This window comes from Colias croceus, chromosome 26 (genome assembly GCF_905220415.1).
Source record: "Colias croceus chromosome 26, ilColCroc2.1".
Classification (NCBI taxonomy): domain Eukaryota; kingdom Metazoa; phylum Arthropoda; class Insecta; order Lepidoptera; family Pieridae; genus Colias; species Colias croceus.
In genome coordinates, this window is record NC_059562.1 from 459,369 (window position 1) to 476,446 (window position 17,078).

The window sequence follows — 17,078 nt, forward strand, 5'->3', positions numbered from 1 at the left end:
CGCGCTAATCTCAAGAACTAAGTACTGGTCCGATTTGAAAAAATATTTCGGTGTTAGATAGCCCATTTATCAAGGAAGGCTATAGGCTATATTATGGAGCGGAGCAACGCGGGTGAAACCGCGGGGCGCAGCTAGTATAAACTATAGCTTATAACAATGCAATAACTAAAAATAAACCTTATTGTGTGTTTTGTTATAATAACTAATAAGGTCACGCTAAAGTCTTTTTTGGTTATATTTATTATTTTATGAATTTCATATGGTTCGATGAAGTGAGAATCGTTGTTTAGATTGATTTTATGATGCCCATATTAAATAAAAATTATAATTAATTAGGTTTTTTTTTCACCTTTACTTGGAAGTGCTAAGTATACTGTAAAGTCAAGCACATATAGCTGATGAACACGTGTATGAAAGAAAATTCGGTTAAGTGCGAGTTGGATTCGTAAAGTTATAGCGGTTCCGTATAAATGAACTGAAGAACGACTGCAAAAAAATTGGTCTCTGCTGAGGAATAAGTTTTAGATGCAATTTTTCACCTTATTTCTTCACACCACTAATGACCGGTTCCATCACATTTTCAGCTAATTTGTCAGTAAAAATAACAAGAAATGAATTTACGTCAAAAAGGGTCAAGTAACCTATCAGGGACATTATCAGGAAGAGGTGAACATGTTTTAACTCCCTCTCTACAACCTAATCTATACTAATATTATAAAGCTCATGAGTTTGTTTGTTTGAACGCGCTTATCTCGGGAACAATTGGTCCGATTCGAAAAATTCTTTCGTTGTTAGATAGCCCATTTATCGAGGAAGGCTATAGGCTATATATATATATATATATATATATATATATATATATATATCATCTCGCTAAGACCAACAGGATCGGAGCCACACGATGAAAGAGCGGGGCGCAGCTAGTGTAAACAAAACAATTGAATATCTATAATATATTAATTTTCATCTCGCGTATATAAACATACCTACTTAAAAACAAAAAAAAAACAAAAAACAAGCTTTTACACGGCTTAATTTGTAATTAATCAATATCAATTAAAATTAACGCAAATACGTGAGCTCCGTATCAAGATTTTAAAGATAAGATTATTCCAATAATTTATAATTTATTATCGTTGACTTGTGTGTATGTTTCAGGCAATTATCTTAATTCTTAACTACGTGTATTCCGCGGCTCTACATGCGGTTTATTTTAATTCAGATTTAAATACATTCTTCTTCTTTGCTTTGTTGTTTTTAATATAGGTAGAAATAGAAAGATGAACTTCGGAGTTGTAAATTTTGTATTTAGTTAGGTTGCGTGTACATACGTAAATTATGGACAATGTTAATTACGATGTTATCTCTAGGTAAGCTTAGTTAATACTGCAGATGTGAACGGCCTCTCTGTTATCTGAAGTCTATTTAATTCAGTCTGGGACGTCACACATAATGTCATTGCCAGCTCTCACCCTTGCCCTATAATAACGCATGCGCATTGTGGCACGTAAAATGGCGACAATTCCCAACAAACAACCGCAAATCTATTGCAAAGTCAATGTACTTGTTTTGAAACTTTACGTGCCTACTCATTGATTTTTTCTCATTTAATTGACCTCAGCGAGAGGTCAAAAGTGGCCAGTTTGAGTGACCCCCGTTTTCAAAATATTGCTGTAAAAAGTTAGACCGCGGTCGCGTTTAGAGGTCGCCGTTCATTGGTCTCAGCTGTTTTTCGAAAATCGAATTTCGACTCGAAAATTCAGCCGCGGTCTTCAGTTTGACGTCAGCTGTGTGTCTGAGCGGACGCCTGATTCGGTTTCAGCTATGTAATGGTGAGTGAGTGGGTGATAGAACTTATCGTAGTGTTTTTATTTCGGAATGTGTTACAGTGCTGCGTGTTAGTGAATAGTGAATGTCGTGTAGCCGCATCTAGCGCTGTATTTAGATGCTTCGTTCTCGAAAATCAATAAACCACGTGTTCTCGTGAATAGCTCAATCGTGGGTCTAATGATTTTTTCAAAAAATATTTCACAATGCGCCGTAATGCATCGGTTTACGTCAGGTTATTTATGCATAGCGCATTATGTGTGACTGATGGCAAACCGTAACATTTCAAATGGAAAACTTGAACAATGCACCTCGTTATGAAATAAGTCCTACACACAAGTCGATATACGACAATACTCATTACTTTCTCTCATTAAAATCATAAAGTGCGATAAACGTCACACATTGATTAATGATCATGCCATGTACATTGAACGAAGCTTGAAGAATATCACATAAATACATCATCATTGCAGTATGTTTGTTGTACATACTTTTCAATTATTATACGTGTATAACATGCATGTGTTTTATTGGATTTCTTATGCTTTAGTTTAAATGTTTAGATTTTTTTCTCTAAAATGTTTTTATAATTCTTAGTTTAATTTAAGTTACATACCTAGGTACGTTTTAATTTTTAAGAATTTTGATGATGAAATTCCTCAATTTTTAAGGATCTTTACATTGCCACGAAAACATATTTTTTATTCACATCTCCTTGGATTTGCCTTAGATCTGTGCCTTAGATAAAAAAACTACCATTTGACATATTACCTAGTAGATATTACATCAAGTAGGTATGTATCAAATGTCATATTTAAATTGTCGGAATTACTTCCAAGTTCACCAACATAATTTTATACCTACGTCTTATAAAACAGCTAGGTCTATAGGTACAATAATTTATTTCTTATTTCGTGGTTAATCTTCAGGGTTACATCTTAGTATAACTAGTAGGTATTACTTATTCAAGAGGTCTCCTTTGAGGTTTCACGAATCACGATTCTGAGCTCCTTTATAGGTACCTAACCTATAAAACATGTTAACGGTATTAGGATAGAATATATACATTGGCTTAAACAATGTCAGTTGGTAATAAATATTGATAATTATACATTAAAAAGTATATACTTCAGGACATATGCTATTCATGGAGGTTCTCTTATTTTTGTACACAATAGTGTAAAATGTAAAGAACGAACTGACATTGTTAGTCTTTCTGTAGAACGGACCATTGAACTGTCCTGTGTTGAACTGGAGCGTTACATTATTGTTTGCGTTTATAGACCCCCTTCCAGTGACTATAATATGTTTGAGACAGTCATGGAAGAAATATTAAAGCGTTTAAGTAGGAGTAAAAAAAAAGTTATAGTATGTGGTGATTTTAATATTGATATACTTTTACAAACACAAACGGCTACACGAATTGTTAATTTGTTTCAGTCATTTAATCTGTATAAACTTTTTAATGAACCCACACGAATTACACCTACTTCTGCAACCTGTATTGATAATATATACTGCGACTGCTTCTGTTTAGAGAAAAATATTCTCAATACACTCACTTCGGATCACTGTGGCCAGAAAGTAGTTTTTGAATGGGATTGCTTACCTGAATTTAAAAGAATTAATGTTAGGCCTATAAGTAAAAAAGGCATTAATAAATTTAGAGATAATATTAATAAAAACCTGCCCGTACTGAATGATCAATCCTGTAATAATAATCCTTGTGAAATGTTTAAAAATCTTTTCAATTTAGTTCATAATGAATTTGAAAAAATATTTAAAGTTAAATCTTTAAATATTACCAAGGATTTACCATTTAGTAAATGGGCGACACCTAGCATACATAGGTGTAGGATCGTTCTTTATGAGTTATATGGTATGAAGCAATATAATAAAGACCCATCTTTTCTTAGTTATGTTAGAAATTACTCAAAAACTTTTAAAATTGTTTGTTTTACTGCGAAGCGATTGTATATCAGAGATAAAATACGCGAATCGGATAATAAAGTTAAAACAGTTTGGTCTATTATTAATGGTGAAATGGGTAAAAGCAAATCAAGTAATACTATAAAACTTGTAAATAATGACAGGGTTATTGACAAAAGTGCTGATGTTGCGCTTGCTTTTGAAGAATTCTTCAGTAGTGTCCCTGTTACTATTACTAATAGTTTAAATTCGTCTTCAGCACTTGCAGAAACCTTTTTGAGGGACCATGTTGCGGGGTGCAGTACATTATTTGAATTACGACACGTAACTGCTAGTGATATTGTTACTGCCTTTAAGACGCTTAATCTAAAAAATACTTGTGATCTTTGGGGAATGTCCGTAAATTTAGTTAATAATATCATAGAAAATATTGCGAAAAATTTAGCTTTTATATTTAATAAGTGTTGTGACTATGGTACATTTCCTAATTTACTAAAGCTTAGTAAAGTTATACCTCTATTTAAGAAGGGCGATCAAGAAGACTGTAACAATTATAGACCTATCTCTATTTTACCAACATTAAGTAAGGTATTCGAGAAGTTAATATTAAACCAACTGAGTAGTCATTTTGCATCTAATGATTTACTGCACACCAAACAGTTTGGTTTCACAAAGGGGCGCTCAACCACAGATGCTGGGGTTGCACTTCTAACACATATATATAAAGCATGGGAAAACTCAAAAAATGCTCTGGGGATATTTTGTGACCTCTCCAAGGCATTTGACTGCGTTGAACATTGTACTTTGTTACGTAAACTTAATCACTATGGAATTAAAGGAAAAGCACAGAACCTCATAGCGTCATACCTGCATGATAGGATACAGACTGTAGTTGTTAATGGAGAACGTTCTAGCGGTGCGTCAATTAACATTGGTGTTCCACAGGGGTCAATTTTAGGTCCCTTCTTGTTCTTGGTATATATCAATGATCTTCCCTATTATTTGCAGGATAGGTGTGAAATAGTTCTGTTTGCAGATGATACCTCATTAATTTTTAATGTGGATAGGCATGACCCAAATGTTGACGAAGTGAACAGTGCTCTTTTACACATATCTGAATGGTTTAATGCCAATAATTTATTATTAAATGCCAAAAAAACCACTTGTGTTGAATTTTTACTTCCTAACGTAAAAAAGTTGAACAGAGATATTACCTTGAACGGGGAGGTATTGCATCCTACTGAGTCTACTGTATTTCTAGGGTTAACATTGGACGAGAAACTACAGTGGGGAGCCCATGTCAACACCGCTGCAGGTAAGCTCAGTTCAGCTGCATATGCAGTCCGAAAAATAAGGCAACTCACCGATGAAGATACGGCTAGACTGGTTTATTTCAGCTACTTTCATAGCATTATGTCCTATGGAATTCTACTGTGGGGCAGGGCTGCAGATATAGAAACTATATTTATCTTACAGAAAAGAGCCATTCGCTCTATATATAATTTACGTGCTCGGGATTCACTAAGAGATCATTTTAAGAATACTGGTATCCTTACTGTACCATCACAGTATATATTTAATAATATTTTGCATGTACACAAAAGCTCCGACTTACACACAAGAGTAGGAGATAGACACGATTATGGCACAAGGAACAGGAATAGAATTGAAATGCCATTTTTCCGATTAGCTAAAGTTAAAAATTCATTTATGGGTCAAGGTATACGCTTTTACAATAGAATTCCTCACAATATTAAAGAGTTTAGTAATTCTAAATTTAAAACTTATATAAAAAATGTATTAGTTCAGAGAGCGTACTACAGTATTCAGGAATATATGGACGATAAAAACCCATGGAGGGTTGTCGCGTAAAAACCACAAGACAGTTCATTGGCATATTATGTAGTTAGATATAAGTTTCATATATTGTAATATTGACATGATTTTAAAAGAGCAACTATGGAGTTTCTTGCCGATTCTTCTCCATAGATCACTGCTTTCCGAATCGGTGGTAAATGTTAAAATAATTATGTAATGACGATTCGAAAGTGCTACTAAATAGTAGTCTAATTGAATAAATGAATGTTTGAGTTTGAATAATAAAAGAAGGGAATATTTTATTTTGTGTTTATTCTACGTGTGCAGAAATAAATAAAACGTATTTAACCTAGCCAAAATTTTGTAACGTGATTTGGTACCTACGCTCTTGGTAAAGCGTATGAAACGCAACAAAGAATATTTCTTTATAAACCTATGTATTTGATATCCATTATTTAAAACCAATTTTATATTCATAAATAATTGAAAAAATAAAAAAAATGTTAAAAAACATGCTCTACATTTTTTGATAGAGTTCATCTCTAGTGTTATTTTTTGGTTCTACGACATGCAAAGAATGTCAGAATGTTTTATTTTCTAATTAATGATACTATTTGCATCTGTAAATATTTATTTTTGCAGAAAAATAGAAAAAAAATTTCACTCTACACGAAACATCTAATTTCGAACTTTGGACTAAGACGGAGTGTTCGATCACTTCACACATCAAAAATTCGATTAATAAGTTTACCCTGGTCCCAGGAGATTATATGGTGAAGGCCTATTCAGATTAGAACTATGTATATAACCGAGTATACCGATTAGAGCAGTGATGCACAGACCGCGGCCCGCGGGCCGCATGCGGCCCGCCGGTCGAATTCTGGTGGCCCGCCGACAGCATAAAATATAATACTCTCGAATTATTCCAGAATAAAACCAAAAAAATATGTTCGAAAAGTAATTTGAATCTCGCGCGCGCGCTCTCAAGTGCACCTTGCTTGTGTCGGTAACAGCGGTCGGTTATGTTCGTACCGAACTCGGTTAAATTCGTTTTCTTGAGGAAGCGCCGCGGCCGGCACGCGTCGAGATTTCTTCAGACAGTTTTCGACTCTATACGGGTGGCATAAATGTCACGCTAACCAAATCATTTAAATGTCTTGAACACACGGCTTCAAGGCAAAAATCAAATGATATCCCAGCTCTACGCTCATGTATCATCCTTTCAATGCAAACTGACACTTTTCAGATCGCAATTGAATTCTGGAAATTACAACCATTTTCAGAATTATAAGAAAATGGCTGAAAAATTCAACAAAACTGCGATTAATTACAGTTACGTAGAAAAGCTGGATATTTTGATTCAATCTTTTCAAGACAGATTTTCGGAGTTTAAAAAAGTGAAACCTCTGTTTGACATATTCAGCAATCCTTTCACGATTTCAGTTGAAAATGCACCACAGTCAATGCAGTTAGAAATTATTGACATTCAAAACGACGAAGATTTACGCAACAAATTCAACGAAGGAGACTTGCTGAACTTTTACCGCTGCATTGATAAAAATATGTATAAAAAGTTGCGCATAAACGCACTGAAATGTGCCAGCTTATTTGGTTCTACCTCTATGTGTGAACAAACCTATTCGATATTAAATAATAATAAAACAAAAAATCGAAACCGCCTTGCAAACGAAAGTTTGGAAGCAGTTTTACGTGTTGCTACAAGTAAATTTGAGCCAAATATAAAAAAGATTGTAAGCACTATGCAGTGCCTGTGCCACGCTTCAAATTAATAAATTCTTTTTTATCAATTCTTTATTGTCTTTAATTACCTATATTTCCGGCGGCCCGCCATCAGTTCATAATTTGCCCGAGTGGCCCCTAGTCTTAATAAGTCTGTGCATCCCTGGATTAGAGTCTATAATATACCAATGGTAGAGCGGTATGAGGTTAAAAACAGTTAAAAGAAATAAAAATCAAATATTGACTGAATTCGACATAATATCATTCTTTTTGCTAAAATGCGGGTAGATTTAATATAAAAAGCTTGCTCTGACATAAAAAAAAAAATAATAAAAAAATAAAAATGGGTTTTTTTTACCTACGCTAACCATCAAGATTATAATTTTTAGTATCAGTTTGAGTTTAAATATTTTACGGATAGAACCGAAGGCAAAGACTAGTTCACGTTTAAATAATGTCGATAAATGACTTTCATTGTGAATCAACTATAACTTGTTACTGAAGATTAATTAACTACTATTATATCGATCTCGAAAGATATTTCTGCGTTAATTATTCTATAACGATACTAGAATCCCGCCTGTCTTTGCTCGGGTTGAATTGGGACATGCAGCAGAAGACGACAAAATTCTACGCAGTGGCATACATGAGCATATTTTCTAGAAGTTTCAGTATTGCTTAGAACCGCTGATATTATAATTAGAATGGCACGTGGAAATGTAGCTAATTAGCCAGAATTGACTTTAGTTTTCACATAACTGAATCATGTGTGCTGCTTTTGAATACCGATGTTTTAAAGCTATGGAAAGACATAGAGAGACTATACTTATGGGATGAGATTAGATGATCTAGGATGGAGCTCCGCCCGGTGCGGAATCCGAATGCGAACTAACTTATTTTGTGGTAAAATAATTAATACATTACAATGAATGGTGCAAAATCGTATTGTATTCCGGGAACTTGTATATTGTCTGTACGATGTCTTAATCGTACAAGTAGTTCAGTAGTAAGTAAACGTCAAACCCAAATCCTCTCTAATAATTCAGGCTACTAACCACTATACCAACTTTACTTATAACACATTAAGGTCACTCCAATTTTCTTTATATTGTAACTTAATCATAATAAATTAACGTCGACCTCGACGTCGAGTCAGTGTCTCTAGAGTCTAGGGAATGTAGGATTAATTTCCCAAGTTTTCATTTATCCATTTTCCATATAGACCTCAGCTCGTGGCTTTGCTCGCATAAATATGAATGTTGGTAAATTGTTAAATGGAACCTTTATTTGGACCTTTGAAAGAGTTTTTCGAAGTCTCGTCAAAGAAATGTTTTAATTTGAGATGGTAATAATATATAGGATAGGAAATAATTTAGGTTATGATAGAAAAATTTTGATAACTAATGGGCGTTTTTCCATTACCCGGCCCGGCACCGGCACCGGCGCCGGCGCCGGCGCCGTGCCGTTGCCGGGGAAGCAAAAATGTATGAAAATGTATGGCTCGCTTTTTCACTTACCGGCGCCGGCGCCGGCACGGCATTGAGTCCTGCCGGCGCCGTCGCCGTCGCCGGGGTAGCAAGCTTCCCACATGTGCCGGCCCGGCAAAATTGCATATGTATTGCATATTTATATGAATTGTCATATCAGTACTGTACCACTCACTGGGCGTAAACCGGCATCGACACCGGCGCAATGGAAAAACGAAGTCCCGGTGCCGGTACCGGTCCCCGACCATGCCGTTGCCGTGCCGGAGCCGGGCCGGGTAATGGAAAAACGCCCAAACAATCGCAATAAACATAATCAATCAATTGGGTTATTTATAAGCAACAAAAATTTTAATCCGTTATTAGCAAATTGCAAGATAAACTGCAATTGATATAGCGCACATTCGTGTCTCCACGTGCCACAAGGTTATAAATTCAAGATTTATTTATAACTTAATAATCCCTATGTGTTGAATGCGAAATGCCCAATGTTATGAATGCGAAAGTAACTCTGTCTGTCTGTCCCCTTTTCACTTCTTTTGGATGAAATTGAACGGGAACTAGGAGCCAGTACTAGTGTTGCCCAAATGCAAGAACAAGACGAGACTTAGCCAGTCTTGGTCTTGGTCTTGCCGCTTGCGCCAATACATCTGGTCTTGGTCTTGGTCTTGGTCTTGCGCTCCCAGTCTTGGTCTTGGTCTTGGTCTTGCAGCAAGAGTCTTGCAAGTCTTGCAATTACCTATTAGTCTATTACTATTTATTAAAGTTTACTTTAAATCTTAGAAAAACGTATTAGAATTGGAACATTGTGAGCTTGAATTAACATAGCCATAGTAAAGATCAAGCAGATTAATAAATATTTGATAAGAAATTCGAAAAATCAACTGACCTATATGCCGTTTTCCATGGAATTAAATGTTTCTTAATAAACATTTATGATTTAAACATTTGATTTTTTTTCATTTAAGCTTACATTTGCTAAAACATGTAAAAAACAAATTAATTACAATAACTTGACTGTATTTTAAAGAACAATACTTATTAGAAAGAGATTGAACCCTCAACTTATAAGAAATTTAATAAAAGAGTTTTACGATTTATCATTTATTTGAATAAAAAAAAAACAATCAATATTATAATATATACTTACTAGAATGAATTAATATGACATCTACTACCTATCCTTACCATTTTATCCTAATCATAATACTACTTGCGTGATCAGTATGATGTATTCATTTTCATTCTAAGCACTCTGAAACTTATTTATTCTATGGAACACCTGTAGGTACTCTTAAAAAAATTCGAAATTATTTTGCATGAGTTATACCTATAAGTATATTAAGAAGAGCTGGAACGTCAACACATTTACACATTGCACATGTTAGGCCGGGAGATACTGACACAAAATTTCGGGTCATTTGTAACAGGATGGCGGTCTAGAGGGGTCTTACTTATCCGACGAGTGTGACTTACGCCCACGCGACTAGTCCGCCGGTACCAGCGTTCTGACCATCATTTTTCTTTTTGTCATTGCGTAATAAGACCTCTGTAGAACCGCCATTCTGTTACAAATGACCCGAAATTTTGTGTCAGTATCTCCCGGCCTATGTATGTGTCATATTTTGCAATCTATACAAATATTATAAAGAGGAAAGGTTTGATTTTTTGTTTGTTTGTTTGTTTGTATGAATTGAATAGGCTCCGAAACTACTTGGCAGATTTGAAAAATTCTTTCACCATTCGAAAGCTACATTATCCACGAGTAACATAGGCTAGGTTTTATCCCTGAAATCCCACGGGAACGGGAACTATGCGGGTTTTTCTTTGAAAACGCGGGCGAAGCCGCGGGCGGAAAGCTAGTTGTTTATAAATACAGGGTGATGTAATTGGTGTAGACTGTAGTACGAATATCTAAAAATCTATGAAGAATTTTGTGATACAGTACCTAAATGGAAGAATTATATACTATTTTACAGTATTTAATAAAATCATTTAATTTTTTGTTCATTTTCATTAGAAATGTCAATTTTTCTCACCAAGGTGGAAATTTGGATGATAAGGATCTTGTTAGAAAAATATAAATTTTGACTAAAATCGGCATTTTTTTTTTCAAAAATCAAATTACTAATTAATAATCAGAGTTATCACCATTTACATTAATTTACAAACGATATCGGTTGTTCTTACTTAAAATTGAATACCAATGTCTTATTGCGGTATGTGTTCTTTGGAAGTGTTCGTAAAGTTGTTGATCCGTAATTAAATTTTGCGGAAAATCTTTAAGAGCGCTTAGTTGTGACATATCCTAAGCATATTCAATAGAATTAAAAGACGAGCGAATATGCAAGCCAGTCTAAAACTTGAATATTTTCTAAAATGAAACTAGAGTCGCATTTATTTTTGAACATACTGTAAGTGAAATTACATAAGTGTGAGTACTGTGAACATGCCAGCTTTGCTTAATTGACCGATACGCCCTATGGCGGCAATCAAATAGTGTCAAATGTTATGATTTCGGCGTGGCGGCCACGATTGTTTTAGATTTCAAAAGAAGCCGCCAAGTTTTTCGGAAGTACATGTATCATAATTCATAACCATGTACTTCAAAAAAGCGGCAAATTTCTTTGAGAAGTAAGTACAAAACCTTTGATGTCGCATTATCAAAGTGCCGATGCGATGGTTAAAACATAACTATGCATGCACTCAGTTTGATTTTAATAGATATTTTTTTTATTCGCTATGTTTATGGTAGTAATGCGCATAGGTCCAGTTTTTCATATTCTTTGATACAGTTTTTTGCGTCTCATAGAATTCCTAAGCGTACCTACCTAGTTATACACCGAACTGTTACACCTAACTACTCAGTGAAATAGCGCTAAGTCCTAGCTGCAAGACGCAAGAGTCTTGCAGGCTAAGTCTTGTTCTTGCTCAAGTCTTGCACGGTCAGTCTTGGTCTTGGTCTTGCTAAAAATACGCGGTCTTGTTCTTGGTCTTGGTCTTGCAAAAACGCAAGACGCAAGACCAAGACTGCAAGACCAAGACTGAATTTGGGCAACACTAGCCAGTACAAATATCGATCGAAAGCGATCATAAAACAAATTCCGTCCGTCCGTCTGTTTGTTCGTGATAAACTTTATTTCATTATTTCACTAGATTTTTTATACGTCAATTACTTAATTTTTATATGTATGTTTAGATAAAGTCATATCTGAGATTGCTGATATTTTAGATGTTTAAACATTGATAACTGAAGATCCGTGTTCCCTTGTACCGAAACACACTGAAATACCGCTTCGTGTGTTGTTGTTAGTAACTAGTAACACATATCTATACTAACTAATATTATAAAACTGAAGAGTTTGTTTGAACGCGCTAATCTCAAGAACTACTGTTCCCCGACGAGTACAATATGGGGGTCTTCAAGCGAAGAGTGAACCGGTACCTACTAGGGAAGCGCGTACCATCTTAGACCGCATCTCAGCTTTCCATCAGGCGAGATTGTGGTCAAGCGCTTCCCTATCCTAAGTAAAAAAAAAAAAAAAAAACTACTGGTCCGATTTGAAAAATTCTTTCGGTTTTAGATAGCCCATTCATCGAGGAAGGCTATAGACTATATTTATCATCATGCTAAGACCAACAGGAGCGGAGCCACGCGGGTGAAACCGCGGAGCGCAGCTAGTATATAATTATAGGATAGGAGACGGTAACTTTTTCGTATCGAATGCGATACGATGAAAATGATGAATGACGATACGTCGGTATCGTTCCCAGCGCGTAGTACCTACGATACGCGTACGATACGTCATGTGCGAAGGGTCTAAAATACATATGTTATGTATGTTAGTTTTGTTATATATCTATACATATATACGAACGTCTAGAGAGAAAATAAAGAATAATATTCTGAAATTTATCCAAAAATTATTATGAGTCCAAAGTCCAAGATTTATTTTTACCCAACTTCAAACCTTTTAAGTTTTAACACTAGAAAGCTGAAAGAAACATGAAAAATAAATAATAACATTCTGAAATTTATCCAAAACTTACGGGTCTAAAGTCCAAGATTTATTATTTTGTTATTTTTGTAAAAATACTTGTTTATTTTTTTTTTGCGGACATAATATCAGTTTCCAAAATATTTCTCAAAAAATAGTTCCAGTCTAATAAAAACACAGCATAATAGCTGTGATAATAGCCTTCAAAATCAAACTGATGTAATTAATCAAAGATTAACTGCGTTATCCGCGTAACAATGAGTTTAGATATTTTGCCGCATATTTTTTTTGAGATAAATGAAAAATGCCTGGACGCACGAATCACGATTATTATAGTCATAAATCATTTAATTTAATGACGTCAATCATTTTTCAGATTTATCTAATACATAGCTACGAATTTGTGTTTATCTTACCTTATAGTTCTACTGTATTTATTTTCTTTTTCTTTTTTTGACACTTGCAACAAGATTTTCGTTGAAATAACATTACATATAAAAATTCCTTTTGTACACAGGTAAAAGGTATAAGTTAGATTTCTATATTCTATAATAAAATGGTAACATATACTAATATTGAAGTGTATTAAATATCTAAATAGGATAAAATAATAGGTATTGTTAAAAATGCAAAATACGTGATCAATCTCAATTTCTCCTTAACTGAATAAATAAATAACTTCTAAAAGTTATCATGAATGATCGATAAGTATATTTATAGGAATCTAAAGCGAAACGGTAATGTGACGAATTATTTGGTCCACGTCTTTAATTATTCTAAGTACGATAAATTGTGATGACGCACGCTTTTTGTTCAGTAATTTGGCGTGAAATTATTAAATACCTAGTATTTTTTAAAACATGTTTAAACAAATATAAAATAGCTTAATGCTCTAAGGGAATAGCAGATTAACATCTGGTAGGTAGGTGCTTTTACACATTTAGTAAATTTAAAATTATATTGCTTACATAATATTATGCTGTGATAATTAAAAAGTAGGTAGGCATATCACGTATTAATTATTATTTAACCTTTAAAATAATATGTATGTGTGTGCTTTTCTTCTTTATTTAAACTTGTGTCTAAAAATTGGTGGTAAATAAAATATTTGTATTTATTAAAGTAGATATTGTGATGAAAGAAAAGCGCTTCTAATCTAATATAATAATATACAGGTTGTCCCACTATTGGTATACTAAGCGCGAAGAGACTTGAAGTTTAGCATATAGTATACACTGATCACGTAAAAATACTTAAACAACAAAATTACGTTAAAAAATTTTTGGTAAAATTTTCCTGAAAATCCATTTTTTCTTCTCTAGCTTCGCGCAGCCGGCATATACCGCTTCGCCAATGTGAGCATTTTGTCTATAAAAACATAAACGATACGTGCGGGTGGCAAAGTTGGACGGGTTGCTTGTTAGGGGTGTACAAAAAGAGTTTTAAGAATTCATCTATTTGAAAAAAAAATGCATCTGGAATTTTATAAGTATTTTTTACGTACTCAGCGTATGCAAAACTATAACCTCCATTGAGCTTAGTATACCAGCGATGGGCCACCCTGTACATATTAAAATTTTGTTATTTTTCATGATGAAAATATTATGATGATGACCATCTTTATATTATCATGATTACAGATCTATTTAAAACACTATAATATACTTATAGATATTTATATTATTATACTGTTGCTGTAAACATTTATAAACTGTTCATACAAAAGATTAAGCATAAAGGGACATAGGGACAGAAAAAGCGACTTTGTTTTATACTATGTAGTCCATATCACTCTATATTTCAAGTCTAGCCTACGTAGGTATTAAAGTGTTTATTGATATTTAATAAAATGGAGGTATAGATTAGAGATAGCTTTGATTTTAAATAATAATACCTATAAGATAATTACAAACGATTTCGATTGTAGATACAGTTATTGTTTACTACTTAGTAATTAAAATATGAATGGAGATATAGTGCGATTAGATAATTTATATAGTGGAAGTTTTACATACCTTTATATACATACGCATACATCCATCATCACAAACTTTCGCATTTATGATATTACTAGTAGGATAGGAAGTAGGATAGCAATTTTATCTACTTAAAAAAGTAAACGCCTGCTGGAATATAATAGCAATTAGTATGCAGTATTGGGTGCAAGGAAAAACTCATAATTGTTTTAATTTTGTGTTTCTTAAAAATAAGTTTTTGACTACATAATAAAAAAATAATAAACATTTCAGTTTTTTAATAATAAAAAATAAATATAGTTCACATAAAATGCTTGTACAAATACATCGAACAATATTAATAAATGTAAAATTCAATTATTTCTCTAGAAATAATTTAAAAAAAAAAAAAAAATCATGGCAGCGGTGGGATTCGAACCCACGCCTCCGAAGAGACTGGTGCCTTAAACCAGCGCCTTAGACCGCTCGGCCACGCTACCCGTTGACGCTGTTGTCAAAATTACTGTACGCTATTTGTTTCTATTAAGTCCTTGTAAAATTACATAATAATATAATATTTATTATGTACATAATATTATGTAGTTTTATTTTTATGTAAACTTATTAAAATAATCAATTTGTGTTGTTTATAATCATAATAGTTAACTTCAAGAAAAAAATAGAGGCTCATAGGTAAAATTATATTAGGTTTAGGTACATACTACATACCTAATTATTATACCTACATTTTATAAATACATATATCGATATACATATTATATCGTATTATTATTTATATCAATCGCAGTCTGTAAAAGACCCATTAAATTATAATCGTTGCAGACATTTCAAACTCAAACTCAAACATTTATTTATTCAATCAGACTTCTTTTAGAAGCACTTTTGAAATGTCATTACATATTTTTAACATTTACCACCGATTCAGAAAGCAGTGTCTACGGAGAAGAACCGGCAAGAAACTCCATAGTTGCTCTTTTAAATCATGTCAGTTTTACAATTTGATTTTAGAAAATAACTACCTATTATAATTTATAATTATATAAATAACTAGCTTCCGCCCGCGACTCCGTCCGCGCGGATGTCGGTCTTCGCGTGGATGGTTATTTCTCCATTTTGAGTACCTATGTCAATAACATCTTATAAATATCTATTGGACACAATTCCCAAATACGGCTAGGCCTATAATAATACGCAACGTGTGTTCGCGGTTCTACGGAACAACGTCTATGGATAAAACTGAAAAATTAAGATTAATTTTTTTCTACGTATTTTTCCAGGATAAAAAGTATCCTATTTTACGCCCAGGATAATAAGGTATAATTATACCAAGTTTCATCGAAATCGAACCGCTAGTTTTCACGTGATGCCTTCACATACAGACAGACAGACAGACAGACAGACAGACAGACAGACAGACAAAAATTTTTTTAATCACATATTTGGGTTTGGTATCGATCCAGTAACACCCCCTGCTATTTATTTTTTCAATATTTTCAATGTACAGAATTGACCCTTCTACAGATTTATTATATGTATAGATATGCCAAAGACATTTCACTAATTAATTCTCGGAACAAACACACAAGAATTAAGTATTTTGCTAATACCTAATACTTCTATTTTAAAATTACGTAAGTACATAATATGCTTCAATACTATTTATAAGCCTAGATTTCTCTGGACTTAGGCATCAGCAGCAACAAATCTCGATGATTCTTAACCTAGATTTACACAAGTACTAACGGATCTACCGTAAAAGATTTTCTTTTACTCTTTTCGTCTCAATTCTTTTGTTACTATGTAGTTTAATTGTTATTTGAAACTAGTTTGAGACCGCGGTTTCGTTCGCGTGGTATCCAAGTAATAAGTTGCAGACTATAGATAGGTACATAATAATAAGTTCGTATGAAAGTTAAAACTGTACATTGAATATATTTTTTTAAATAATATTTGTGGCGTGATTTACATACACACTGTACGTACTTATACACTATACAATGTATAGTGTACATGTACATCATACATGTCATGTCCGGGCTCAAAAAGTGCTTCAAATTTGGTACAGAGATATCTTGAGTCCTAAGAAAGGACATCGGGTAGGTTTTATCCAGGAAATTCAGGGAACGGGAGTCGGGAACTATATGGGTAACTTTGACTACGCGGGCGAAGCCGCTGGCGGTAAGCTAGTGCATAATATATTTTATGACAAAATTTCACACAGATCTTATAAATTTTTGTGTTTATATTGTAAATTAGCGGGATAGGATAAGGAGGATACCTAAATAGTAAGTAATTACATTTAT

The 17,078-nt window shown here is 33.6% G+C and overlaps 1 protein-coding gene and 1 non-coding gene across 3 annotated transcripts in view; one reads left to right on the forward strand and one right to left on the reverse strand.

The window, feature by feature from the left end:
- The first annotated feature begins 1,586 nt into the window (after positions 1–1,586).
- LOC123703420 (solute carrier family 41 member 2-like) overlaps positions 1,587–17,078 on the forward strand; it is an 80,267-nt gene continuing 64,775 nt past the window's right edge. The window contains exon 1 of one of the 2 annotated variants that reach the window (XM_045651402.1): positions 1,587–1,832. The gene's annotated coding sequence lies outside the window, so the exon portion shown is untranslated. The remainder of the gene's footprint in view (positions 1,833–17,078) is intronic. The other variant, XM_045651401.1, reaches the window with a different exon arrangement.
- Trnal-aag lies at positions 15,173–15,254 on the reverse strand. The gene has a single exon. It is a non-coding gene; the product is annotated as a tRNA-Leu (tRNA).